Raw genomic sequence first — 27,676 nt, forward strand, 5'->3', positions numbered from 1 at the left:
TTTGAGGTGGTCATCGTAGAAGGAACCTTGCTGTGGTAGCAAAACACCCCTCCTTCAGTGTTTCCTGTGCAGGAGGAGCAACGGCAGTTACTTGAAAAGCCGCTCCAGTGCCGGGAAGTTGCTTGTATAAAGGGGGCTCCCCGATTTGAACTGGGGACCTCTTGATCTGCAGTCAAATGCACGACCACTGAGCTATACCCCCACCGGGAAACTGCTGTGCATGTTTACACTTTCCACATATTACAGTGACAATTGTCTAAAACAACTCTCTTGTCTGCGCCTTTCAACAGTTTACGTGCAGTACAGATGTTTTGTATGTGGAACCTAACTCCAAAATGACTGTCTGACTTCAATGGCATTTGCATCGGAAATGGAAATGGCTGAGTGATGGACGGAAGATATTGCGCAGATGCACTCATCGAGTGCATCCGCGCTGACCGTATGTACGTGCAACGCTTTCATGCTCTCGTTTCGGGGCTGCAGTGCATGTTTTGCAACATCTCACGATGCAACACGGATCTTTGTGTCTTTGAGGTGTTCATCATAGAAGGAACCTTGCTGTGGTAGCAAAACACCCCTCCTTCAGTGTTTCCTGTGCAGGATGGGCAACGGCAGTTACTTGAAAAGCCGCTCCAGTGCCGGGAAGTTGCTTCTATGAAGGGGGCACCCAGATTTGAACTGGGGACCTCTTGATCTGCAGTAAAATGCTCTACCACTGAGCTATACCCCCAACAGAAAACTGCGGTGCATGTTTACACTTTCCACATACTACAGTGACAATTGTCTAAAACAACTCTCTTGTCTGCGCCTTTCAACAGTTTACGTGCAGCACAGATGTTTTGTATGTGGAACCTAACTCCAAAATGACTGTCTGACTTCAATGGCATTTGCATCGGAAATGGAAATGGCTGAGTGGTAGAGTCCAGATGGACGGAAGATATTGCTCCGATGACCTCGGCGCTGACCGTATGCACGTGCAATGCTTTCATGCTCTCGTTTCGGCGCTGCAGTGCATGTTTTGCAACATCTCACGATGCAACACGGATCTTCGTGTCTTTGAGGTGTTCATCAAAGAAGGAACCTTGATGTGGTAGCAAAACACCCCTCCTTCAGTGTTTCCTGTGCAGGATGGGCAACGGCAGTTGCTTGAAAAGCCGCTCCAGTGCAGGGAAGTTGCTTGTATAAAGGGGGCACCCAGATTTGAACTGGGGACCTCTTGATCTGCAGTCAAATGCTCTACCACTGAGCTATACCCCCAACGGAAAACTGCGGTGCATGTTTACACTTTCCACATACTACAGTGACAATTGTCTGAAACAACTCTGTTGTCTGTGCCTTTCAACAGTTTACGTGCAGTACAGATGTTTTGTATGTGGAACCTAACTCCAAAATGACTGTCTGACTTCAATGGCATTTGCATAGGAAATGGAAATGGCTGAGTGGTAGAGTCCAGATGGACGGAAGATATTGCTCCGATGACCTCGGCGCTGACCGTATGCACGTGCAATGCTTTCATGCTCTCGTTTCGGCGCTGCAGTGCATGTTTTGCAACATCTCACGATGCAACACGGATCTTTGTGTCTTTGAGGTGTTCATCGTAGAAGGAACCTTGCTGTGGTAGCAAAACACCCCTCCTTCAGTGTTTCCTGTGCAGGATGGGCAACGGCAGTTACTTGAAAAGCCGCTCCAGTGCCGGGAAGTTGCTTCTATGAAGGGGGCACCCAGATTTGAACTGGGGACCTCTTGATCTGCAGTAAAATGCTCTACCACTGAGCTATACCCCCAACAGAAAACTGCGGTGCATGTTTACACTTTCCACATACTACAGTGACAATTGTCTAAAACAACTCTCTTGTCTGCGCCTTTCAACAGTTTACGTGCAGCACAGATGTTTTGTATGTGGAACCTAACTCCAAAATGACTGTCTGACTTCAATGGCATTTGCATAGGAAATGGAAATGGCTGAGTGGTAGAGTCCAGATGGACGGAAGATATTGCTCCGATGACCTCGGCGCTGACCGTATGCACGTGCAATGCTTTCATGCTCTCGTTTCGGCGCTGCAGTGCATGTTTTGCAACATCTCACGATGCAACACGGATCTTTGTGTCTTTGAGGTGTTCATCGTAGAAGGAACCTTGCTGTGGTAGCAAAACACCCCTCCTTCAGTGTTTCCTGTGCAGGATGGGCAACGGCAGTTACTTGAAAAGCCGCTCCAGTGCCGGGAAGTTGCTTCTATGAAGGGGGCACCCAGATTTGAACTGGGGACCTCTTGATCTGCAGTAAAATGCTCTACCACTGAGCTATACCCCCAACAGAAAACTGCGGTGCATGTTTACACTTTCCACATACTACAGTGACAATTGTCTAAAACAACTCTCTTGTCTGCGCCTTTCAACAGTTTACGTGCAGCACAGATGTTTTGTATGTGGAACCTAACTCCAAAATGACTGTCTGACTTCAATGGCATTTGCATCGGAAATGGAAATGGCTGAGTGGTAGAGTCCAGATGGACGGAAGATATTGCTCCGATGACCTCGGCGCTGACCGTATGCACGTGCAATGCTTTCATGCTCTCGTTTCGGCGCTGCAGTGCATGTTTTGCAACATCTCACGATGCAACACGGATCTTCGTGTCTTTGAGGTGTTCATCAAAGAAGGAACCTTGCTGTGGTAGCAAAACACCCCTCCTTCAGTGTTTCCTGTGCAGGATGGGCAACGGCAGTTACTTGAAAAGCCGCTCCAGTGCAGGGAAGTTGCTTGTATAAAGGGGGCACCCAGATTTGAACTGGGGACCTCTGGATCTGCAGTCAAATGCTCTACCACTGAGCTAGACTCCCACGAGAAAAGGGCGGTGCATGTTTACACTTTCCACATACTACAATGACAATTGTCTAAAACAACTCTCTTGTCTGCGCCTTTCATCAGTTTACGTGCAGCACAGATGTTTTGTATGTGGAACCTAACTCCAAAATGACTGTCTGACTTCAATGGCATTTGCATCGGAAATGGAAATGGCTGAGTGGTAGAGTTCAGATGGACGGAAGATATTGCGCAGATGCACTCATAGAGTGCATCCGCGCTGACCGTATGCACGTGCAACGCTTTCATGCTCTCGTTTCTGCGATGCAGTGCATGTTTTGCAACATCTCACGATGCAACACGGATCTTCGTGACTTTGAGGTGTTCATCGTAGAAGGAACCTTGCTGTGGTAGCAAAACACCCCTCCTTCAGTGTTTCCTGTGCAGGAGGGGCAACGGCAGTTACTTGAAAAGCCGCTCCAGTGCCGGGAAGTTGCTTGGAAAAGGGGGCACCCAGATTTGAACTGGGGACCTCTTGATCTGCAGTCAAATGCTCTACCACTGAGCTATACCCCCAACGGAAAACTGCGGTGCATGTTTATACTTTCCACACACTACAGTGACAATTGTCGAAAACAACTCTTTTGTCTGTGCCTTTCAACAGTTTACGTGCAGCACAGATGTTTTGTATGTGGAACCTAACTCCAAAATGACTGTCTGACTTCAATGGCATTTGCATCGGAACTGGAAATGGCTGAGTGGTAGAGTTCAGATGGACGGAAGATATTGCGCAGATGCACTCATAGAGTGCATCCGCGCTGACCGTATGTACGTGCAACGCTTTCATGCTCTCGTTTCGGGGCTGCAGTGCATGTTTTGCAACATCTCACGATGCACCACGGATCTTTGAGTCTTTGAGGTGTTCATCATAGAAGGAACCTTGCTGTGGTAGCAAAACACCCCTCCTTCAGTGTTTCCTGTGCAGGATGGGCAACGGCAGTTACTTGAAAAGCCGCTCCAGTGCAGGGAAGTTGCTTGTATAAAGGGGGCACCCAGATTTGAACTGGGGACCTCTTGATCTGCAGTCAAATGCTCTACCCCTGAGCTATACCCCCAATGGAAAACTGCGGTGCATGTTTATACTTTCCACACACTACAGTGACAATTGTCGAAAACAACTCTTTTGTCTGTGCCTTTCAACAGTTTACGTGCAGCCCAGATGTTTTGTATGTGGAACCTAACTCCAAAATGACTGTCTGACTTCAATGGCATTTGCATCGGAAATGGAAATGGCTGAGTGGTAGAGTTCAGATGGACGGAAGATATTGCGCAGATGCACTCATCGAGTGCATCCGCGCTGACCATATGCACGTGCGATGCTTTCATGCTCTCGTTTCAGCGCTGCAGTGCATGTTTTGCAACATCTCACGATGCAACACGGATCTTCGTGTCTTTGAGGTGTTCAGCGTAGAAGGAACCTTGCTGTGGTAGCAAAACACCCCTCCTTCAGTGTTTCCTGTGCAGGAGGAGCAACGGCAGTTACTTGAAAAGCCGCTCCAGTGCCGGGAAGTTGCTTGTATAAAGGGGGCTCCCCGATTTGAACTGGGGACCTCTTGATCTGCAGTCAAATGCACGACCACTGAGCTATACCCCCACCGGGAAACTGCTGTGCATGTTTACACTTTCCACATATTACAGTGACAATTGTCTAAAACAACTCTCTTGTCTGCGCCTTTCAACAGTTTACGTGCAGTACAGATGTTTTGTATGTGGAACCTAACTCCAAAATGACTGTCTGACTTCAATGGCATTTGCATCGGAAATGGAAATGGCTGAGTGATGGACGGAAGATATTGCGCAGATGCACTCATCGAGTGCATCCGCGCTGACCGTATGTACGTGCAACGCTTTCATGCTCTCGTTTCGGGGCTGCAGTGCATGTTTTGCAACATCTCACGATGCAACACGGATCTTTGTGTCTTTGAGGTGTTCATCATAGAAGGAACCTTGCTGTGGTAGCAAAACACCCCTCCTTCAGTGTTTCCTGTGCAGGATGGGCAACGGCAGTTACTTGAAAAGCCGCTCCAGTGCCGGGAAGTTGCTTCTATGAAGGGGGCACCCAGATTTGAACTGGGGACCTCTTGATCTGCAGTAAAATGCTCTACCACTGAGCTATACCCCCAACAGAAAACTGCGGTGCATGTTTACACTTTCCACATACTACAGTGACAATTGTCTAAAACAACTCTCTTGTCTGCGCCTTTCAACAGTTTACGTGCAGCACAGATGTTTTGTATGTGGAACCTAACTCCAAAATGACTGTCTGACTTCAATGGCATTTGCATCGGAAATGGAAATGGCTGAGTGGTAGAGTCCAGATGGACGGAAGATATTGCTCCGATGACCTCGGCGCTGACCGTATGCACGTGCAATGCTTTCATGCTCTCGTTTCGGCGCTGCAGTGCATGTTTTGCAACATCTCACGATGCAACACGGATCTTCGTGTCTTTGAGGTGTTCATCAAAGAAGGAACCTTGATGTGGTAGCAAAACACCCCTCCTTCAGTGTTTCCTGTGCAGGATGGGCAACGGCAGTTGCTTGAAAAGCCGCTCCAGTGCAGGGAAGTTGCTTGTATAAAGGGGGCACCCAGATTTGAACTGGGGACCTCTTGATCTGCAGTCAAATGCTCTACCACTGAGCTATACCCCCAACGGAAAACTGCGGTGCATGTTTACACTTTCCACATACTACAGTGACAATTGTCTGAAACAACTCTGTTGTCTGTGCCTTTCAACAGTTTACGTGCAGTACAGATGTTTTGTATGTGGAACCTAACTCCAAAATGACTGTCTGACTTCAATGGCATTTGCATAGGAAATGGAAATGGCTGAGTGGTAGAGTCCAGATGGACGGAAGATATTGCTCCGATGACCTCGGCGCTGACCGTATGCACGTGCAATGCTTTCATGCTCTCGTTTCGGCGCTGCAGTGCATGTTTTGCAACATCTCACGATGCAACACGGATCTTTGTGTCTTTGAGGTGTTCATCGTAGAAGGAACCTTGCTGTGGTAGCAAAACACCCCTCCTTCAGTGTTTCCTGTGCAGGATGGGCAACGGCAGTTACTTGAAAAGCCGCTCCAGTGCCGGGAAGTTGCTTCTATGAAGGGGGCACCCAGATTTGAACTGGGGACCTCTTGATCTGCAGTAAAATGCTCTACCACTGAGCTATACCCCCAACAGAAAACTGCGGTGCATGTTTACACTTTCCACATACTACAGTGACAATTGTCTAAAACAACTCTCTTGTCTGCGCCTTTCAACAGTTTACGTGCAGCACAGATGTTTTGTATGTGGAACCTAACTCCAAAATGACTGTCTGACTTCAATGGCATTTGCATAGGAAATGGAAATGGCTGAGTGGTAGAGTCCAGATGGACGGAAGATATTGCTCCGATGACCTCGGCGCTGACCGTATGCACGTGCAATGCTTTCATGCTCTCGTTTCGGCGCTGCAGTGCATGTTTTGCAACATCTCACGATGCAACACGGATCTTTGTGTCTTTGAGGTGTTCATCGTAGAAGGAACCTTGCTGTGGTAGCAAAACACCCCTCCTTCAGTGTTTCCTGTGCAGGATGGGCAACGGCAGTTACTTGAAAAGCCGCTCCAGTGCCGGGAAGTTGCTTCTATGAAGGGGGCACCCAGATTTGAACTGGGGACCTCTTGATCTGCAGTAAAATGCTCTACCACTGAGCTATACCCCCAACAGAAAACTGCGGTGCATGTTTACACTTTCCACATACTACAGTGACAATTGTCTAAAACAACTCTCTTGTCTGCGCCTTTCAACAGTTTACGTGCAGCACAGATGTTTTGTATGTGGAACCTAACTCCAAAATGACTGTCTGACTTCAATGGCATTTGCATCGGAAATGGAAATGGCTGAGTGGTAGAGTCCAGATGGACGGAAGATATTGCTCCGATGACCTCGGCGCTGACCGTATGCACGTGCAATGCTTTCATGCTCTCGTTTCGGCGCTGCAGTGCATGTTTTGCAACATCTCACGATGCAACACGGATCTTCGTGTCTTTGAGGTGTTCATCAAAGAAGGAACCTTGCTGTGGTAGCAAAACACCCCTCCTTCAGTGTTTCCTGTGCAGGATGGGCAACGGCAGTTACTTGAAAAGCCGCTCCAGTGCAGGGAAGTTGCTTGTATAAAGGGGGCACCCAGATTTGAACTGGGGACCTCTGGATCTGCAGTCAAATGCTCTACCACTGAGCTAGACTCCCACGAGAAAAGGGCGGTGCATGTTTACACTTTCCACATACTACAATGACAATTGTCTAAAACAACTCTCTTGTCTGCGCCTTTCATCAGTTTACGTGCAGCACAGATGTTTTGTATGTGGAACCTAACTCCAAAATGACTGTCTGACTTCAATGGCATTTGCATCGGAAATGGAAATGGCTGAGTGGTAGAGTTCAGATGGACGGAAGATATTGCGCAGATGCACTCATAGAGTGCATCCGCGCTGACCGTATGCACGTGCAACGCTTTCATGCTCTCGTTTCTGCGATGCAGTGCATGTTTTGCAACATCTCACGATGCAACACGGATCTTCGTGACTTTGAGGTGTTCATCGTAGAAGGAACCTTGCTGTGGTAGCAAAACACCCCTCCTTCAGTGTTTCCTGTGCAGGAGGGGCAACGGCAGTTACTTGAAAAGCCGCTCCAGTGCCGGGAAGTTGCTTGGAAAAGGGGGCACCCAGATTTGAACTGGGGACCTCTTGATCTGCAGTCAAATGCTCTACCACTGAGCTATACCCCCAACGGAAAACTGCGGTGCATGTTTATACTTTCCACACACTACAGTGACAATTGTCGAAAACAACTCTTTTGTCTGTGCCTTTCAACAGTTTACGTGCAGCACAGATGTTTTGTATGTGGAACCTAACTCCAAAATGACTGTCTGACTTCAATGGCATTTGCATCGGAACTGGAAATGGCTGAGTGGTAGAGTTCAGATGGACGGAAGATATTGCGCAGATGCACTCATAGAGTGCATCCGCGCTGACCGTATGTACGTGCAACGCTTTCATGCTCTCGTTTCGGGGCTGCAGTGCATGTTTTGCAACATCTCACGATGCAACACGGATCTTCGTGTCTTTGAGGTGTTCATCAAAGAAGGAACCTTGATGTGGTAGCAAAACACCCCTCCTTCAGTGTTTCCTGTGCAGGATGGGCAACCGCAGTTACTTGAAAAGCCGCTCCAGTGCAGGGAAGTTGCTTGTATAAAGGGGGCACCCAGATTTGAACTGGGGACCTCTTGATCTGCAGTCAAATGCTCTACCACTGAGCTATACCCCCAACGGAAAACTGCGGTGCATGTTTACACTTTCCACATACTACAGTGACAATTGTCTGAAACAACTCTGTTGTCTGTGCCTTTCAACAGTTTACGTGCAGTACAGATGTTTTGTATGTGGAACCTAACTCCAAAATGACTGTCTGACTTCAATGGCATTTGCATCGGAAATGGAAATGGCTGAGTGGTAGAGTCCAGATGGACGGAAGATATTGCTCCGATGACCTCGGCGCTGACCGTATGCACGTGCAATGCTTTCATGCTCTCGTTTCGGCGCTGCAGTGCATGTTTTGCAACATCTCACGATGCAACACGGATCTTTGAGTCTTTGAGGTGTTCATCATAGAAGGAACCTTGCTGTGGTAGCAAAACACCCCTCCTTCAGTGTTTCCTGTGCAGGATGGGCAACGGCAGTTACTTGAAAAGCCGCTCCAGTGCCGGGAAGTTGCTTGTATAAAGGGGGCACCCAGATTTGAACTGGGGACCTCTGGATCTGCAGTCAAATGCTCTACCACTGAGCTATACCCCCAACGGAAAACTGCGGTGCATGTTTACACTTTCCACATACTACAGTGACAATTGTCTGAAACAACTCTGTTGTCTGTGCCTTTCAACAGTTTACGTGCAGTACAGATGTTTTGTATGTGGAACCTAACTCCAAAATGACTGTCTGACTTCAATGGCATTTGCATAGGAAATGGAAATGGCTGAGTGGTAGAGTCCAGATGGACGGAAGATATTGCTCCGATGACCTCGGCGCTGACCGTATGCACGTGCAATGCTTTCATGCTCTCGTTTCGGCGCTGCAGTGCATGTTTTGCAACATCTCACGATGCAACACGGATCTTTGAGTCTTTGAGGTGTTCATCATAGAAGGAACCTTGCTGTGGTAGCAAAACACCCCTCCTTCAGTGTTTCCTGTGCAGGATGGGCAACGGCAGTTACTTGAAAAGCCGCTCCAGTGCCGGGAAGTTGCTTGTATAAAGGGGGCACCCAGATTTGAACTGGGGACCTCTGGATCTGCAGTCAAATGCTCTACCACTGAGCTATAACCCCAACAGAAAACTGCGGTGCATGTTTACACTTTCCACATACTACAGTGACAATTGTCTAAAACAACTCTCTTGTCTGCGCCTTTCAACAGTTTACGTGCAGCACAGATGTTTTGTATGTGGAACCTAACTCCAAAATGACTGTCTGACTTCAATGGCATTTGCATCGGAAATGGAAATGGCTGAGTGGTAGAGTCCAGATGGACGGAAGATATTGCTCCGATGACCTCGGCGCTGACCGTATGCACGTGCAATGCTTTCATGCTCTCGTTTCGGCGCTGCAGTGCATGTTTTGCAACATCTCACGATGCAACACGGATCTTCGTGTCTTTGAGGTGTTCATCAAAGAAGGAACCTTGCTGTGGTAGCAAAACACCCCTCCTTCAGTGTTTCCTGTGCAGGATGGGCAACGGCAGTTACTTGAAAAGCCGCTCCAGTGCAGGGAAGTTGCTTGTATAAAGGGGGCACCCAGATTTGAACTGGGGACCTCTGGATCTGCAGTCAAATGCTCTACCACTGAGCTAGACTCCCACGAGAAAAGGGCGGTGCATGTTTACACTTTCCACATACTACAATGACAATTGTCTAAAACAACTCTCTTGTCTGCGCCTTTCATCAGTTTACGTGCAGCACAGATGTTTTGTATGTGGAACCTAACTCCAAAATGACTGTCTGACTTCAATGGCATTTGCATCGGAAATGGAAATGGCTGAGTGGTAGAGTTCAGATGGACGGAAGATATTGCGCAGATGCACTCATAGAGTGCATCCGCGCTGACCGTATGCACGTGCAACGCTTTCATGCTCTCGTTTCTGCGATGCAGTGCATGTTTTGCAACATCTCACGATGCAACACGGATCTTCGTGACTTTGAGGTGTTCATCGTAGAAGGAACCTTGCTGTGGTAGCAAAACACCCCTCCTTCAGTGTTTCCTGTGCAGGAGGGGCAACGGCAGTTACTTGAAAAGCCGCTCCAGTGCCGGGAAGTTGCTTGGAAAAGGGGGCACCCAGATTTGAACTGGGGACCTCTTGATCTGCAGTCAAATGCTCTACCACTGAGCTATACCCCCAACGGAAAACTGCGGTGCATGTTTATACTTTCCACACACTACAGTGACAATTGTCGAAAACAACTCTTTTGTCTGTGCCTTTCAACAGTTTACGTGCAGCACAGATGTTTTGTATGTGGAACCTAACTCCAAAATGACTGTCTGACTTCAATGGCATTTGCATCGGAACTGGAAATGGCTGAGTGGTAGAGTTCAGATGGACGGAAGATATTGCGCAGATGCACTCATAGAGTGCATCCGCGCTGACCGTATGTACGTGCAACGCTTTCATGCTCTCGTTTCGGGGCTGCAGTGCATGTTTTGCAACATCTCACGATGCACCACGGATCTTTGAGTCTTTGAGGTGTTCATCATAGAAGGAACCTTGCTGTGGTAGCAAAACACCCCTCCTTCAGTGTTTCCTGTGCAGGATGGGCAACGGCAGTTACTTGAAAAGCCGCTCCAGTGCAGGGAAGTTGCTTGTATAAAGGGGGCACCCAGATTTGAACTGGGGACCTCTTGATCTGCAGTCAAATGCTCTACCACTGAGCTATACCCCCAATGGAAAACTGCGGTGCATGTTTATACTTTCCACACACTACAGTGACAATTGTCGAAAACAACTCTTTTGTCTGTGCCTTTCAACAGTTTACGTGCAGCCCAGATGTTTTGTATGTGGAACCTAACTCCAAAATGACTGTCTGACTTCAATGGCATTTGCATCGGAAATGGAAATGGCTGAGTGGTAGAGTTCAGATGGACGGAAGATATTGCGCAGATGCACTCATCGAGTGCATCCGCGCTGACCATATGCACGTGCGATGCTTTCATGCTCTCGTTTCAGCGCTGCAGTGCATGTTTTGCAACATCTCACGATGCAACACGGATCTTCGTGTCTTTGAGGTGTTCATCGTAGAAGGAACCTTGCTGTGGTAGCAAAACACCCCTCCTTCAGTGTTTCCTGTGCAGGAGGAGCAACGGCAGTTACTTGAAAAGCCGCTCCAGTGCCGGGAAGTTGCTTGTATAAAGGGGGCTCCCCGATTTGAACTGGGGACCTCTTGATCTGCAGTCAAATGCACGACCACTGAGCTATACCCCCACCGGGAAACTGCTGTGCATGTTTACACTTTCCACATATTACAGTGACAATTGTCTAAAACAACTCTCTTGTCTGCGCCTTTCAACAGTTTACGTGCAGTACAGATGTTTTGTATGTGGAACCTAACTCCAAAATGACTGTCTGACTTCAATGGCATTTGCATCGGAAATGGAAATGGCTGAGTGATGGACGGAAGATATTGCGCAGATGCACTCATCGAGTGCATCCGCGCTGACCGTATGTACGTGCAACGCTTTCATGCTCTCGTTTCGGGGCTGCAGTGCATGTTTTGCAACATCTCACGATGCAACACGGATCTTTGTGTCTTTGAGGTGTTCATCATAGAAGGAACCTTGCTGTGGTAGCAAAACACCCCTCCTTCAGTGTTTCCTGTGCAGGATGGGCAACGGCAGTTACTTGAAAAGCCGCTCCAGTGCCGGGAAGTTGCTTCTATGAAGGGGGCACCCAGATTTGAACTGGGGACCTCTTGATCTGCAGTAAAATGCTCTACCACTGAGCTATATCCCCAACAGAAAACTGCGGTGCATGTTTACACTTTCCACATACTACAGTGACAATTGTCTAAAACAACTCTCTTGTCTGCGCCTTTCAACAGTTTACGTGCAGCACAGATGTTTTGTATGTGGAACCTAACTCCAAAATGACTGTCTGACTTCAATGGCATTTGCATCGGAAATGGAAATGGCTGAGTGGTAGAGTCCAGATGGACGGAAGATATTGCTCCGATGACCTCGGCGCTGACCGTATGCACGTGCAATGCTTTCATGCTCTCGTTTCGGCGCTGCAGTGCATGTTTTGCAACATCTCACGATGCAACACGGATCTTCGTGTCTTTGAGGTGTTCATCAAAGAAGGAACCTTGATGTGGTAGCAAAACACCCCTCCTTCAGTGTTTCCTGTGCAGGATGGGCAACGGCAGTTACTTGAAAAGCCGCTCCAGTGCAGGGAAGTTGCTTGTATAAAGGGGGCACCCAGATTTGAACTGGGGCCCTCTTGATCTGCAGTCAAATGCTCTACCACTGAGCTATACCCCCAACGGAAAACTGCGGTGCATGTTTACACTTTCCACATACTACAGTGACAATTGTCTGAAACAACTCTGTTGTCTGTGCCTTTCAACAGTTTACGTGCAGTACAGATGTTTTGTATGTGGAACCTAACTCCAAAATGACTGTCTGACTTCAATGGCATTTGCATAGGAAATGGAAATGGCTGAGTGGTAGAGTCCAGATGGACGGAAGATATTGCTCCGATGACCTCGGCGCTGACCGTATGCACGTGCAATGCTTTCATGCTCTCGTTTCGGCGCTGCAGTGCATGTTTTGCAACATCTCACGATGCAACATGGATCTTTGTGTCTTTGAGGTGTTCATCGTAGAAGGAACCTTGCTGTGGTAGCAAAACACCCCTCCTTCAGTGTTTCCTGTGCAGGATGGGCAACGGCAGTTACTTGAAAAGCCGCTCCAGTGCCGGGAAGTTGCTTCTATGAAGGGGGCACCCAGATTTGAACTGGGGACCTCTTGATCTGCAGTAAAATGCTCTACCACTGAGCTATACCCCCAACAGAAAACTGCGGTGCATGTTTACACTTTCCACATACTACAGTGACAATTGTCTAAAACAACTCTCTTGTCTGCGCCTTTCAACAGTTTACGTGCAGCACAGATGTTTTGTATGTGGAACCTAACTCCAAAATGACTGTCTGACTTCAATGGCATTTGCATCGGAAATGGAAATGGCTGAGTGGTAGAGTCCAGATGGACGGAAGATATTGCTCCGATGACCTCGGCGCTGACCGTATGCACGTGCAATGCTTTCATGCTCTCGTTTCGGCGCTGCAGTGCATGTTTTGCAACATCTCACGATGCAACACGGATCTTCGTGTCTTTGAGGTGTTCATCAAAGAAGGAACCTTGCTGTGGTAGCAAAACACCCCTCCTTCAGTGTTTCCTGTGCAGGATGGGCAACGGCAGTTACTTGAAAAGCCGCTCCAGTGCAGGGAAGTTGCTTGTATAAAGGGGGCACCCAGATTTGAACTGGGGACCTCTGGATCTGCAGTCAAATGCTCTACCACTGAGCTAGACTCCCACGAGAAAAGGGCGGTGCATGTTTACACTTTCCACATACTACAATGACAATTGTCTAAAACAACTCTCTTGTCTGCGCCTTTCATCAGTTTACGTGCAGCACAGATGTTTTGTATGTGGAACCTAACTCCAAAATGACTGTCTGACTTCAATGGCATTTGCATCGGAAATGGAAATGGCTGAGTGGTAGAGTTCAGATGGACGGAAGATATTGCGCAGATGCACTCATAGAGTGCATCCGCGCTGACCGTATGCACGTGCAACGCTTTCATGCTCTCGTTTCTGCGATGCAGTGCATGTTTTGCAACATCTCACGATGCAACACGGATCTTCGTGACTTTGAGGTGTTCATCGTAGAAGGAACCTTGCTGTGGTAGCAAAACACCCCTCCTTCAGTGTTTCCTGTGCAGGAGGGGCAACGGCAGTTACTTGAAAAGCCGCTCCAGTGCCGGGAAGTTGCTTGGAAAAGGGGGCACCCAGATTTGAACTGGGGACCTCTTGATCTGCAGTCAAATGCTCTACCACTGAGCTATACCCCCAACGGAAAACTGCGGTGCATGTTTATACTTTCCACACACTACAGTGACAATTGTCGAAAACAACTCTTTTGTCTGTGCCTTTCAACAGTTTACGTGCAGCACAGATGTTTTGTATGTGGAACCTAACTCCAAAATGACTGTCTGACTTCAATGGCATTTGCATCGGAACTGGAAATGGCTGAGTGGTAGAGTTCAGATGGACGGAAGATATTGCGCAGATGCACTCATAGAGTGCATCCGCGCTGACCGTATGTACGTGCAACGCTTTCATGCTCTCGTTTCGGGGCTGCAGTGCATGTTTTGCAACATCTCACGATGCACCACGGATCTTTGAGTCTTTGAGGTGTTCATCATAGAAGGAACCTTGCTGTGGTAGCAAAACACCCCTCCTTCAGTGTTTCCTGTGCAGGATGGGCAACGGCAGTTACTTGAAAAGCCGCTCCAGTGCAGGGAAGTTGCTTGTATAAAGGGGGCACCCAGATTTGAACTGGGGACCTCTTGATCTGCAGTCAAATGCTCTACCACTGAGCTATACCCCCAATGGAAAACTGCGGTGCATGTTTATACTTTCCACACACTACAGTGACAATTGTCGAAAACAACTCTTTTGTCTGTGCCTTTCAACAGTTTACGTGCAGCACAGATGTTTTGTATGTGGAACCTAACTCCAAAATGACTGTCTGACTTCAATGGCATTTGCATCGGAAATGGAAATGGCTGAGTGGTAGAGTTCAGATGGACGGAAGATATTGCGCAGATGCACTCATCGAGTGCATCCGCGCTGACCATATGCACGTGCGATGCTTTCATGCTCTCGTTTCAGCGCTGCAGTGCATGTTTTGCAACATCTCACGATGCAACACGGATCTTCGTGTCTTTGAGGTGTTCATCGTAGAAGGAACCTTGCTGTGGTAGCAAAACACCCCTCCTTCAGTGTTTCCTGTGCAGGAGGAGCAACGGCAGTTACTTGAAAAGCCGCTCCAGTGCCGGGAAGTTGCTTGTATAAAGGGGGCTCCCCGATTTGAACTGGGGACCTCTTGATCTGCAGTCAAATGCTCGACCACTGAGCTATACCCCCACCGGGAAACTGCTGCGCATGTTTACACTTTCCACATATTACAGTGACAATTGTCTAAAACAACTCTCTTGTCTGCGCCTTTCAACAGTTTACGTGCAGCACAGATGTTTTGTATGTGGAACCTAACTCCAAAATGACTGTCTGACTTCAATGGCATTTGCATCGGAAATGGAAATGGCTGAGTGGTAGAGTCCAGATGGACGGAAGATATTGCTCCGATGACCTCGGCGCTGACCGTATGCACGTGCAATGCTTTCATGCTCTCGTTTCGGCGCTGCAGTGCATGTTTTGCAACATCTCACGATGCAACACGGATCTTCGTGTCTTTGAGGTGTTCATCAAAGAAGGAACCTTGCTGTGGTAGCAAAACACCCCTCCTTCAGTGTTTCCTGTGCAGGATGGGCAACGGCAGTTACTTGAAAAGCCGCTCCAGTGCAGGGAAGTTGCTTGTATAAAGGGGGCACCCCGATTTGAACTGGGGACCTCTGGATCGGCAGTCAAATGCTCTACCACTGAGCTATACCCCCAACGGAAAACTGCGGTGCATGTTTACACTTTCCACATACTACAGTGACAATTGTCTGAAACAACTCTGTTGTCTGTGCCTTTCAACAGTTTACGTGCAGCACAGATGTTTTGTATGTGGAACCTAACTCCAAAATGACTGTCTGACTTCAATGGCATTTGCATCGGAAATGGAAATGGCTGAGTGGTAGAGTCCAGATGGACGGAAGATATTGCGCAGATGCACTCATCGAGTGCATCCGCGCTGACCGTATGCACGTGCAATGCTTTCATGCTCTCGTTTCGGCGCTGCAGTGCATGTTTTGCAACATCTCACGATGCAACACGGATCTTCGTGTCTTTGAGGTGTTCATCAAAGAAGGAACCTTGCTGTGGTAGCAAAACACCCCCCCCTCAGTGTTTCCTGTGCAGGATGGGCAACGGCAGTTACTTGAAAAGCCGCTCCAGTGCAGGGAAGTTGCTTGTATAAAGGGGGCACCCAGATTTGAACTGGGGACCTCTGGATCTGCAGTCAAATGCTCTACCACTGAGCTAGACTCCCACGAGAAAAGGGCGGTGCATGTTTACACTTTCCACATACTACAATGACAATTGTCTAAAACAACTCTCTTGTCTGCGCCTTTCATCAGTTTACGTGCAGCACAGATGTTTTGTATGTGGAACCTAACTCCAAAATGACTGTCTGACTTCAATGGCATTTGCATCGGAAATGGAAATGGCTGAGTGGTAGAGTTCAGATGGACGGAAGATATTGCGCAGATGCACTCATAGAGTGCATCCGCGCTGACCGTATGCACGTGCAACGCTTTCATGCTCTCGTTTCTGCGATGCAGTGCATGTTTTGCAACATCTCACGATGCAACACGGATCTTCGTGACTTTGAGGTGTTCATCGTAGAAGGAACCTTGCTGTGGTAGCAAAACACCCCTCCTTCAGTGTTTCCTGTGCAGGAGGGGCAACGGCAGTTACTTGAAAAGCCGCTCCAGTGCCGGGAAGTTGCTTGGAAAAGGGGGCACCCAGATTTGAACTGGGGACCTCTTGATCTGCAGTCAAATGCTCTACCACTGAGCTATACCCCCAACGGAAAACTGCGGTGCATGTTTATACTTTCCACACACTACAGTGACAATTGTCGAAAACAACTCTTTTGTCTGTGCCTTTCAACAGTTTACGTGCAGCACAGATGTTTTGTATGTGGAACCTAACTCCAAAATGACTGTCTGACTTCAATGGCATTTGCATCGGAACTGGAAATGGCTGAGTGGTAGAGTTCAGATGGACGGAAGATATTGCGCAGATGCACTCATAGAGTGCATCCGCGCTGACCGTATGTACGTGCAACGCTTTCATGCTCTCGTTTCGGGGCTGCAGTGCATGTTTTGCAACATCTCACGATGCACCACGGATCTTTGAGTCTTTGAGGTGTTCATCAGAGAAGGAACCTTGCTGTGGTAGCAAAACACCCCTCCTTCAGTGTTTCCTGTGCAGGATGGGCAACGGCAGTTACTTGAAAAGCCGCTCCAGTGCAGGGAAGTTGCTTGTATAAAGGGGGCACCCAGATTTGAACTGGGGACCTCTTGATCTGCAGTCAAATGCTCTACCACTGAGCTATACCCCCAATGGAAAACTGCGGTGCATGTTTATACTTTCCACACACTACAGTGACAATTGTCGAAAACAACTCTTTTGTCTGTGCCTTTCAACAGTTTACGTGCAGCCCAGATGTTTTGTATGTGGAACCTAACTCCAAAATGACTGTCTGACTTCAATGGCATTTGCATCGGAAATGGAAATGGCTGAGTGGTAGAGTTCAGATGGACGGAAGATATTGCGCAGATGCACTCATCGAGTGCATCCGCGCTGACCATATGCACGTGCGATGCTTTCATGCTCTCGTTTCAGCGCTGCAGTGCATGTTTTGCAACATCTCACGATGCAACACGGATCTTCGTGTCTTTGAGGTGTTCATCGTAGAAGGAACCTTGCTGTGGTAGCAAAACACCCCTCCTTCAGAGTTTCCTGTGCAGGAGGAGCAACGGCAGTTACTTGAAAAGCCGCTCCAGTGCCGGGAAGTTGCTTGTATAAAGGGGGCTCCCCGATTTGAACTGGGGACCTCTTGATCTGCAGTCAAATGCACGACCACTGAGCTATACCCCCACCGGGAAACTGCTGTGCATGTTTACACTTTCCACATATTACAGTGACAATTGTCTAAAACAACTCTCTTGTCTGCGCCTTTCAACAGTTTACGTGCAGTACAGATGTTTTGTATGTGGAACCTAACTCCAAAATGACTGTCTGACTTCAATGGCATTTGCATCGGAAATGGAAATGGCTGAGTGATGGACGGAAGATATTGCGCAGATGCACTCATCGAGTGCATCCGCGCTGACCGTATGTACGTGCAACGCTTTCATGCTCTCGTTTCGGGGCTGCAGTGCATGTTTTGCAACATCTCACAATGCAACACGGATCTTTGTGTCTTTGAGGTGTTCATCATAGAAGGAACCTTGCTGTGGTAGCAAAACACCCCTCCTTCAGTGTTTCCTGTGCAGGATGGGCAACGGCAGTTACTTGAAAAGCCGCTCCAGTGCCGGGAAGTTGCTTCTATGAAGGGGGCACCCAGATTTGAACTGGGGACCTCTTGATCTGCAGTAAAATGCTCTACCACTGAGCTATACCCCCAACAGAAAACTGCGGTGCATGTTTACACTTTCCACATACTACAGTGACAATTGTCTAAAACAACTCTCTTGTCTGCGCCTTTCAACAGTTTACGTGCAGCACAGATGTTTTGTATGTGGAACCTAACTCCAAAATGACTGTCTGACTTCAATGGCATTTGCATCGGAAATGGAAATGGCTGAGTGGTAGAGTCCAGATGGACGGAAGATATTGCTCCGATGACCTCGGCGCTGACCGTATGCACGTGCAATGCTTTCATGCTCTCGTTTCGGCGCTGCAGTGCATGTTTTGCAACATCTCACGATGCAACACGGATCTTCGTGTCTTTGAGGTGTTCATCAAAGAAGGAACCTTGATGTGGTAGCAAAACACCCCTCCTTCAGTGTTTCCTGTGCAGGATGGGCAACGGCAGTTACTTGAAAAGCCGCTCCAGTGCAGGGAAGTTGCTTGTATAAAGGGGGCACCCAGATTTGAACTGGGGCCCTCTTGATCTGCAGTCAAATGCTCTACCACTGAGCTATACCCCCAACGGAAAACTGCGGTGCATGTTTACACTTTCCACATACTACAGTGACAATTGTCTGAAACAACTCTGTTGTCTGTGCCTTTCAACAGTTTACGTGCAGTACAGATGTTTTGTATGTGGAACCTAACTCCAAAATGACTGTCTGACTTCAATGGCATTTGCATAGGAAATGGAAATGGCTGAGTGGTAGAGTCCAGATGGACGGAAGATATTGCTCCGATGACCTCGGCGCTGACCGTATGCACGTGCAATGCTTTCATGCTCTCGTTTCGGCGCTGCAGTGCATGTTTTGCAACATCTCACGATGCAACACGGATCTTTGTGTCTTTGAGGTGTTCATCGTAGAAGGAACCTTGCTGTGGTAGCAAAACACCCCTCCTTCAGTGTTTCCTGTGCAGGATGGGCAACGGCAGTTACTTGAAAAGCCGCTCCAGTGCCGGGAAGTTGCTTCTATGAAGGGGGCACCCAGATTTGAACTGGGGACCTCTTGATCTGCAGTCAAATGCTCTACCACTGAGCTAGACTCCCACGAGAAAAGGGCGGTGCATGTTTACACTTTCCACATACTACAATGACAATTGTCTAAAACAACTCTCTTGTCTGCGCCTTTCATCAGTTTACGTGCAGCACAGATGTTTTGTATGTGGAACCTAACTCCAAAATGACTGTCTGACTTCAATGGCATTTGCATCGGAAATGGAAATGGCTGAGTGGTAGAGTTCAGATGGACGGAAGATATTGCGCAGATGCACTCATAGTGTGCATCCGCGCTGACCGTATGCACGTGCAACGCTTTCATGCTCTCGTTTCTGCGCTGCAGTGCATGTTTTGCAACATCTCACGATGCAACATGGATCTTCGTGTCTTTGAGGTGTTCATCGTAGAAGGAACCTTGCTGTGGTAGCAAAACACCCCTCCTTCAGTGTTTCCTGTGCAGGATGGGCAACGGCAGTTACTTGAAAAGCCGCTCCAGTGCAGGGAAGTTGCTTGTATAAAGGGGGCACTCCGATTTGAACTGGGGACCTCTTGATCTGCAGTCAAATGCTCTACCACTGAGCTATACCCCCAACGGAAAACTGCGGTGCATGTTTACACTTTCCACATACTACAGTGACAATTGTCTGAAACAACTCTGTTGTCTGTGCCTTTCAACAGTTTACGTGCAGCACAGATGTTTTGTATGTGGAACCTAACTCCAAAATGACTGTCTGACTTCAATGGCATTTGCATCGGAAATGGAAATGGCTGAGTGGTAGAGTCCAGATGGACGGAAGATATTGCTCCGATGACCTCGGCGCTGACCGTATGCACGTGCAATGCTTTCATGCTCTCGTTTCGGCGCTGCAGTGCATGTTTTGCAACATCTCACGATGCAACACGGATCTTCGTGTCTTTGAGGTGTTCATCAAAGAAGGAACCTTGCTGTGGTAGCAAAACACCCCTCCTTCAGTGTTTCCTGTGCAGGATGGGCAACGGCAGTTACTTGAAAAGCCGCTCCAGTGCAGGGAAGTTGCTTGTATAAAGGGGGCACCCAGATTTGAACTGGGGACCTCTGGATCTGCAGTCAAATGCTCTACCACTGAGCTAGACTCCCACGAGAAAAGGGCGGTGCATGTTTACACTTTCCACATACTACAATGACAATTGTCTAAAACAACTCTCTTGTCTGCGCCTTTCATCAGTTTACGTGCAGCACAGATGTTTTGTATGTGGAACCTAACTCCAAAATGACTGTCTGACTTCAATGGCATTTGCATCGGAAATGGAAATGGCTGAGTGGTAGAGTTCAGATGGACGGAAGATATTGCGCAGATGCACTCATCGAGTGCATCCGCGCTGACCATATGCACGTGCGATGCTTTCATGCTCTCGTTTCTGCGATGCAGTGCATGTTTTGCAACATCTCACGATGCAACACGGATCTTCGTGTCTTTGAGGTGTTCATCGTAGAAGGAACCTTGCTGTGGTAGCAAAACACCCCTCCTTCAGTGTTTCCTGTGCAGGAGGGGCAACGGCAGTTACTTGAAAAGCCGCTCCAGTGTCGGGAAGTTGCTTGGAAAAGGGGGCACCCAGATTTGAACTGGGGACCTCTTGATCTGCAGTCAAATGCTCTACCACTGAGCTATACCCCCAACGGAAAACTGCGGTGCATGTTTATACTTTCCACACACTACAGTGACAATTGTCGAAAACAACTCTTTTGTCTGTGCCTTTCAACAGTTTACGTGCAGCACAGATGTTTTGTATGTGGAACCTAACTCCAAAATGACTGTCTGACTTCAATGGCATTTGCATCGGAACTGGAAATGGCTGAGTGGTAGAGTTCAGATGGACGGAAGATATTGCGCAGATGCACTCATAGAGTGCATCCGCGCTGACCGTATGTACGTGCAACGCTTTCATGCTCTCGTTTCGGGGCTGCAGTGCATGTTTTGCAACATCTCACGATGCACCACGGATCTTTGAGTCTTTGAGGTGTTCATCATAGAAGGAACCTTGCTGTGGTAGCAAAACACCCCTCCTTCAGTGTTTCCTGTGCAGGATGGGCAACGGCAGTTACTTGAAAAGCCGCTCCAGTGCAGGGAAGTTGCTTGTATAAAGGGGGCACCCCGATTTGAACTGGGGACCTCTGGATCGGCAGTCAAATGCTCTACCACTGAGCTATACCCCCAACGGAAAACTGCGGTGCATGTTTACACTTTCCACATACTACAGTGACAATTGTCTGAAACAACTCTGTTGTCTGTGCCTTTCAACAGTTTACGTGCAGCACAGATGTTTTGTATGTGGAACCTAACTCCAAAATGACTGTCTGACTTCAATGGCATTTGCATCGGAAATGGAAATGGCTGAGTGATGGACGGAAGATATTGCGCAGATGCACTCATCGAGTGCATCCGCGCTGACCGTATGTACGTGCAACGCTTTCATGCTCTCGTTTCGGGGCTGCAGTGCATGTTTTGCAACATCTCACGATGCAACACGGATCTTTGTGTCTTTGAGGTGTTCATCATAGAAGGAACCTTGCTGTGGTAGCAAAACACCCCTCCTTCAGTGTTTCCTGTGCAGGATGGGCAACGGCAGTTACTTGAAAAGCCGCTCCAGTGCCGGGAAGTTGCTTCTATGAAGGGGGCACCCAGATTTGAACTGGGGACCTCTTGATCTGCAGTAAAATGCTCTACCACTGAGCTATACCCCCAACAGAAAACTGCGGTGCATGTTTACACTTTCCACATACTACAGTGACAATTGTCTAAAACAACTCTCTTGTCTGCGCCTTTCAACAGTTTACGTGCAGCACAGATGTTTTGTATGTGGAACCTAACTCCAAAATGACTGTCTGACTTCAATGGCATTTGCATCGGAAATGGAAATGGCTGAGTGGTAGAGTCCAGATGGACGGAAGATATTGCTCCGATGACCTCGGCGCTGACCGTATGCACGTGCAATGCTTTCATGCTCTCGTTTCGGCGCTGCAGTGCATGTTTTGCAACATCTCACGATGCAACACGGATCTTCGTGTCTTTGAGGTGTTCATCAAAGAAGGAACCTTGCTGTGGTAGCAAAACACCCCTCCTTCAGTGTTTCCTGTGCAGGATGGGCAACGGCAGTTACTTGAAAAGCCGCTCCAGTGCAGGGAAGTTGCTTGTATAAAGGAGGCACCCAGATTTGAACTGGGGACTTCTTGATCTGCAGTCAAATGCTCTACCACTGAGCTATACCCCCAACGGAAAACTGCGGTGCATGTTTACACTTTCCACATACTACAGTGACAATTGTCTGAAACAACTCTGTTGTCTGTGCCTTTCAACAGTTTACGTGCAGCACAGATGTTTTGTATGTGGAACCTAACTCCAAAATGACTGTCTGACTTCAATGGCATTTGCATCGGAAATGGAAATGGCTGAGTGGTAGAGTCCAGATGGACGGAAGATATTGCTCCGATGACCTCGGCGCTGACCGTATGCACGTGCAATGCTTTCATGCTCTCGTTTCGGCGCTGCAGTGCATGTTTTGCAACATCTCACGATGCAACACGGATCTTCGTGTCTTTGAGGTGTTCATCAAAGAAGGAACCTTGCTGTGGTAGCAAAACACCCCTCCTTCAGTGTTTCCTGTGCAGGATGGGCAACGGCAGTTACTTGAAAAGCCGCTCCAGTGCAGGGAAGTTGCTTGTATAAAGGGGGCACCCAGATTTGAACTGGGGACCTCTGGATCTGCAGTCAAATGCTCTACCACTGAGCTAGACTCCCACGAGAAAAAGGCGGTGCATGTTTACACTTTCCACATACTACAATGACAATTGTCTAAAACAACTCTCTTGTCTGCGCCTTTCATCAGTTTACGTGCAGCACAGATGTTTTGTATGTGGAACCTAACTCCAAAATGACTGTCTGACTTCAATGGCATTTGCATCGGAAATGGAAATGGCTGAGTGGTAGAGTTCAGATGGACGGAAGATATTGCGCAGATGCACTCATAGAGTGCATCCGCGCTGACCGTATGCACGTGCAACGCTTTCATGCTCTCGTTTCTGCGCTGCAGTGCATGTTTTGCAACATCTCACGATGCAACATGGATCTTCGTGTCTTTGAGGTGTTCATCGTAGAAGGAACCTTGCTGTGGTAGCAAAACACCCCTCCTTCAGTGTTTCCTGTGCAGGATGGGCAACGGCAGTTACTTGAAAAGCCGCTCCAGTGCAGGGAAGTTGCTTGTATAAAGGGGGCACTCCGATTTGAACTGGGGACCTCTTGATCTGCAGTCAAATGCTCTACCACTGAGCTATACCCCCAACGGAAAACTGCGGTGCATGTTTACACTTTCCACATACTACAGTGACAATTGTCTGAAACAACTCTGTTGTCTGTGCCTTTCAACAGTTTACGTGCAGCACAGATGTTTTGTATGTGGAACCTAACTCCAAAATGACTGTCTGACTTCAATGGCATTTGCATCGGAAATGGAAATGGCTGAGTGGTAGAGTCCAGATGGACGGAAGATATTGCTCCGATGACCTCGGCGCTGACCGTATGCACGTGCAATGCTTTCATGCTCTCGTTTCGGCGCTGCAGTGCATGTTTTGCAACATCTCACGATGCAACACGGATCTTCGTGTCTTTGAGGTGTTCATCAAAGAAGGAACCTTGCTGTGGTAGCAAAACACCCCTCCTTCAGTGTTTCCTGTGCAGGAGGGGCAACGGCAGTTACTTGAAAAGCCGCTCCAGTGCCGGGAAGTTGCTTGTATAAAGGGGGCACCCAGATTTGAACTGGGGACCTCTTGATCTGCAGTCAAATGCTCTACCACTGAGCTATACCCCCACCAGGAAACTGCTGTGCATGTTTACACTTTCCACATATTACAGTGACAATTGTCTAAAACAACTCTCTTGTCTGCGCCTTTCAACAGTTTACGTGCAGTACAGATGTTTTGTATGTGGAACCTAACTCCAAAATGACTGTCTGACTTCAATGGCATTTGCATCGGAAATGGAAATGGCTGAGTGATGGACGGAAGATATTGCGCAGATGCACTCATCGAGTGCATCCGCGCTGACCGTATGTACGTGCAACGCTTTCATGCTCTCGTTTCGGGGCTGCAGTGCATGTTTTGCAACATCTCACGATGCAACACGGATCTTCGTGTCTTTGAGGTGTTCTTCAAAGAAGGAACCTTTGCTGTGGTCGCAAAACACCCCTCCTTCAGTGTTTCCTGTGCAGGATGGGCAACGGCAGTTACTTGAAAAGCCGCTCCAGTGCCGGGAAGTTGCTTGTATAAAGGGGGCACCCAGATTTGAACTGGGGACCTCTGGATCTGCAGTCAAATGCTCTACCACTGAGCTATAACCCCAACAGAAAACTGCGGTGCATGTTTACACTTTCCACATACTACAGTGACAATTGTCTAAAACAACTCTCTTGTCTGCGCCTTTCAACAGTTTACGTGCAGCACAGATGTTTTGTATGTGGAACCTAACTCCAAAATGACTGTCTGACTTCAATGGCATTTGCATCGGAAATGGAAATGGCTGAGTGGTAGAGTCCAGATGGACGGAAGATATTGCTCCGATGACCTCGGCGCTGACCGTATGCACGTGCAATGCTTTCATGCTCTCGTTTCGGCGCTGCAGTGCATGTTTTGCAACATCTCACGATGCAACACGGATCTTCGTGTCTTTGAGGTGTTCATCAAAGAAGGAACCTTGCTGTGGTAGCAAAACACCCCTCCTTCAGTGTTTCCTGTGCAGGATGGGCAACGGCAGTTACTTGAAAAGCCGCTCCAGTGCAGGGAAGTTGCTTGTATAAAGGGGGCACCCAGATTTGAACTGGGGACCTCTGGATCTGCAGTCAAATGCTCTACCACTGAGCTAGACTCCCACGAGAAAAGGGCGGTGCATGTTTACACTTTCCACATACTACAATGACAATTGTCTAAAACAACTCTCTTGTCTGCGCCTTTCATCAGTTTACGTGCAGTACAGATGTTTTGTAATTGGAACCTAACTCCAAAATGACTATCTGACTTCAATGGCATTTGCATCGGAAATGGAAATGGCTGAGTGGTAGAGTTCAGATGGACGGAAGATATTGCGCAGATGCACTCATAGAGTGCATCCGCGCTGACCGTATGTACGTGCAACGCTTTCATGCTCTCGTTTCGGGGCTGCAGTGCATGTTTTGCAACATCTCACGATGCAACACGGATCTTCGTGTCTTTGAGGTGTTCATCGTAGAAGGAACCTTGCTGTGGTAGCAAAACACCCCTCCTTCAGTGTTTCCTGTGCAGGATGGGCAACGGCAGTTACTTGAAAAGCCGCTCCATTGCCGGGAAGTTGCTTGTATAAAGGGGGCACCCAGCTTTGAACTGGGGACCTCTTGATCTGCAGTCAAATGCTCTACCACTGAGCTATACCCCCAGCGGAAAACTGCGGTGCATGTTTACACTTTCCACATATTACAGTGACAATTGTCTAAAACAACTCTCTTGTCTGCGCCTTTCAACAGTTTACGTGCAGTACAGATGTTTTGTATGTGGAACCTAACTCCAAAATGACTGTCTGACTTCAATGGCATTTGCATCGGAAATGGAAATGGCTGAGTGATGGACGGAAGATATTGCGCAGATGCACTCATCGAGTGCATCCGCGCTGACCGTATGTACGTGCAACGCTTTCATGCTCTCGTTTCGGGGCTGCAGTGCATGTTTTGCAACATCTCACGATGCAACACGGATCTTTGTGTCTTTGAGGTGTTCATCATAGAAGGAACCTTGCTGTGGTAGCAAAACACCCCTCCTTCAGTGTTTCCTGTGCAGGATGGGCAACGGCAGTTACTTGAAAAGCCGCTCCAGTGCCGGGAAGTTGCTTGTATAAAGGGGGCACCCAGATTTGAACTGGGGACCTCTTGATCTGCAGTAAAATGCTCTACCACTGAGCTATAACCCCAACAGAAAACTGCGGTGCATGTTTACACTTTCCACATACTACAGTGACAATTGTCTAAAACAAGTCTCTTGTCTGCGCCTTTCAACAGTTTACGTGCAGCACAGATGTTTTGTATGTGGAACCTAACTCCAAAATGACTGTCTGACTTCAATGGCATTTGCATCGGAAATGGAAATGGCTGAGTGATGGACGGAAGATATTGCGCAGATGCACTCATAGAGTGCATCCGCGCTGACCGTATGTACGTGCAACGCTTTCATGCTCTCGTTTCGGGGCTGCAGTGCATGTTTTGCAACATCTCACGATGCAACACGGATCTTCGTGTCTTTGAGGTGTTCTTCAAAGAAGGAACCTTTGCTGTGGTCGCAAAACACCCCTCCTTCAGTGTTTCCTGTGCAGGATGGGCAACGGCAGGTACTTGAAAAGCCGCTCCAGTGCAGGGAAGTTGCTTGTATAAAGGGGGCACCCAGATTTGAACTGGGGACCTCTGGATCTGCAGTCAAATGCTCTACCACTGAGCTATACTCCCACGGGAAAACGGCGGTGCATGTTTACACTTTCCACATACTACAATGACAATTTTCTAAAACAACTGTCTTGTCTGCGCCTTTCATCAGTTTACGTGCAGCACAGATGTTTTGTATGTGGAACCTAACTCCAAAATGACTGTCTGACTTCAATGGCATTTGCATCGGAAATGGAAATGGCTGAGTGGTAGAGTTCAGATGGACGGAAGATATTGCGCAGATGCACTCATAGAGTGCATCCGCGCTGACCGTATGCACGTGCAACGCTTTCATGCTCTCGTTTCTGCGATGCAGTGCATGTTTTGCAACATCTCACGATGCAACACGGATCTTCGTGTCTTTGAAGTGTTCATCGTAGAAGGAACCTTGCTGTGGTAGCAAAACACCCCTCCTTCAGTGTTTCCTGTGCAGGAGGGGCAACGGCAGTTACTTGAAAAGCCGCTCCAGTGTCGGGAAGTTGCTTGGAAAAGGGGGCACTCAGATGTGAACTGGGGACCTCTTGATCTGCAGTCAAAGGCTCTACCACTGAGCTATACCCCCACCAGAAAACTGCCGTGCATGTTTACACTTTCCACATACTACAGTGACAATCGTCTAAAACAACTCTGTTGTCTGTGCCTTTCAACAGTTTACGTGCAGCACATATGTTTTGTATGTGGAACCTAACTCCAAAATGACTGTCTGACTTCAATGGCATTTGCATCAGAAATGGAAATGGCTGAGTGATGGACGGAAGATATTGCGCAGATGCACTCATAGAGTGCATCCGCGCTGACCGTATGTACCTGCAACGCTTTCATGCTCTCGTTTCGGGGCTGCAGTGCATGTTTTGCAACATCTCACGATGCAACACGGATCTTCGTGTCTTTGAGGTGTTCATCG

The 27,676-nt window shown here is 48.1% G+C and overlaps 20 non-coding genes across 20 annotated transcripts; all 20 read right to left on the reverse strand.

The window, feature by feature from the left end:
- Positions 1-1,185: 1,185 nt before the first annotated feature.
- Positions 1,186-1,257, reverse strand: trnac-gca (transfer RNA cysteine (anticodon GCA)). Its single transcript has one exon. It is a non-coding gene; the product is annotated as a tRNA-Cys (tRNA).
- Positions 1,258-3,304: 2,047 nt separating this feature from the next.
- trnac-gca (transfer RNA cysteine (anticodon GCA)) lies at positions 3,305-3,376 on the reverse strand. Its single transcript has one exon. It is a non-coding gene; the product is annotated as a tRNA-Cys (tRNA).
- Positions 3,377-3,843: 467 nt separating this feature from the next.
- On the reverse strand, positions 3,844-3,915 carry trnac-gca (transfer RNA cysteine (anticodon GCA)). Its single transcript has one exon. It is a non-coding gene; the product is annotated as a tRNA-Cys (tRNA).
- Positions 3,916-5,437: 1,522 nt separating this feature from the next.
- trnac-gca (transfer RNA cysteine (anticodon GCA)) lies at positions 5,438-5,509 on the reverse strand. The gene has a single exon. It is a non-coding gene; the product is annotated as a tRNA-Cys (tRNA).
- A 2,047-nt stretch (positions 5,510-7,556) lies between these two features.
- trnac-gca (transfer RNA cysteine (anticodon GCA)) lies at positions 7,557-7,628 on the reverse strand. The gene has a single exon. It is a non-coding gene; the product is annotated as a tRNA-Cys (tRNA).
- A 467-nt stretch (positions 7,629-8,095) lies between these two features.
- On the reverse strand, positions 8,096-8,167 carry trnac-gca (transfer RNA cysteine (anticodon GCA)). The gene has a single exon. It is a non-coding gene; the product is annotated as a tRNA-Cys (tRNA).
- Positions 8,168-10,214: 2,047 nt separating this feature from the next.
- Positions 10,215-10,286, reverse strand: trnac-gca (transfer RNA cysteine (anticodon GCA)). The gene has a single exon. It is a non-coding gene; the product is annotated as a tRNA-Cys (tRNA).
- A 467-nt stretch (positions 10,287-10,753) lies between these two features.
- On the reverse strand, positions 10,754-10,825 carry trnac-gca (transfer RNA cysteine (anticodon GCA)). The gene has a single exon. It is a non-coding gene; the product is annotated as a tRNA-Cys (tRNA).
- A 1,522-nt stretch (positions 10,826-12,347) lies between these two features.
- Positions 12,348-12,419, reverse strand: trnac-gca (transfer RNA cysteine (anticodon GCA)). The gene has a single exon. It is a non-coding gene; the product is annotated as a tRNA-Cys (tRNA).
- A 1,520-nt stretch (positions 12,420-13,939) lies between these two features.
- Positions 13,940-14,011, reverse strand: trnac-gca (transfer RNA cysteine (anticodon GCA)). The gene has a single exon. It is a non-coding gene; the product is annotated as a tRNA-Cys (tRNA).
- Positions 14,012-14,478: 467 nt separating this feature from the next.
- trnac-gca (transfer RNA cysteine (anticodon GCA)) lies at positions 14,479-14,550 on the reverse strand. Its single transcript has one exon. It is a non-coding gene; the product is annotated as a tRNA-Cys (tRNA).
- A 994-nt stretch (positions 14,551-15,544) lies between these two features.
- Positions 15,545-15,616, reverse strand: trnag-gcc (transfer RNA glycine (anticodon GCC)). The gene has a single exon. It is a non-coding gene; the product is annotated as a tRNA-Gly (tRNA).
- Positions 15,617-16,621: 1,005 nt separating this feature from the next.
- trnac-gca (transfer RNA cysteine (anticodon GCA)) lies at positions 16,622-16,693 on the reverse strand. The gene has a single exon. It is a non-coding gene; the product is annotated as a tRNA-Cys (tRNA).
- Positions 16,694-17,160: 467 nt separating this feature from the next.
- trnac-gca (transfer RNA cysteine (anticodon GCA)) lies at positions 17,161-17,232 on the reverse strand. Its single transcript has one exon. It is a non-coding gene; the product is annotated as a tRNA-Cys (tRNA).
- A 1,522-nt stretch (positions 17,233-18,754) lies between these two features.
- On the reverse strand, positions 18,755-18,826 carry trnac-gca (transfer RNA cysteine (anticodon GCA)). Its single transcript has one exon. It is a non-coding gene; the product is annotated as a tRNA-Cys (tRNA).
- Positions 18,827-20,885: 2,059 nt separating this feature from the next.
- On the reverse strand, positions 20,886-20,957 carry trnac-gca (transfer RNA cysteine (anticodon GCA)). Its single transcript has one exon. It is a non-coding gene; the product is annotated as a tRNA-Cys (tRNA).
- Positions 20,958-21,424: 467 nt separating this feature from the next.
- On the reverse strand, positions 21,425-21,496 carry trnag-gcc (transfer RNA glycine (anticodon GCC)). Its single transcript has one exon. It is a non-coding gene; the product is annotated as a tRNA-Gly (tRNA).
- Positions 21,497-22,479: 983 nt separating this feature from the next.
- On the reverse strand, positions 22,480-22,551 carry trnac-gca (transfer RNA cysteine (anticodon GCA)). Its single transcript has one exon. It is a non-coding gene; the product is annotated as a tRNA-Cys (tRNA).
- Positions 22,552-24,072: 1,521 nt separating this feature from the next.
- On the reverse strand, positions 24,073-24,144 carry trnac-gca (transfer RNA cysteine (anticodon GCA)). The gene has a single exon. It is a non-coding gene; the product is annotated as a tRNA-Cys (tRNA).
- A 1,523-nt stretch (positions 24,145-25,667) lies between these two features.
- trnac-gca (transfer RNA cysteine (anticodon GCA)) lies at positions 25,668-25,739 on the reverse strand. Its single transcript has one exon. It is a non-coding gene; the product is annotated as a tRNA-Cys (tRNA).
- Positions 25,740-27,676: the final 1,937 nt, after the last annotated feature.

This window comes from Chiloscyllium punctatum, chromosome 42 (assembly GCF_047496795.1).
Source record: "Chiloscyllium punctatum isolate Juve2018m chromosome 42, sChiPun1.3, whole genome shotgun sequence".
NCBI lineage: Eukaryota > Metazoa > Chordata > Chondrichthyes > Orectolobiformes > Hemiscylliidae > Chiloscyllium > Chiloscyllium punctatum.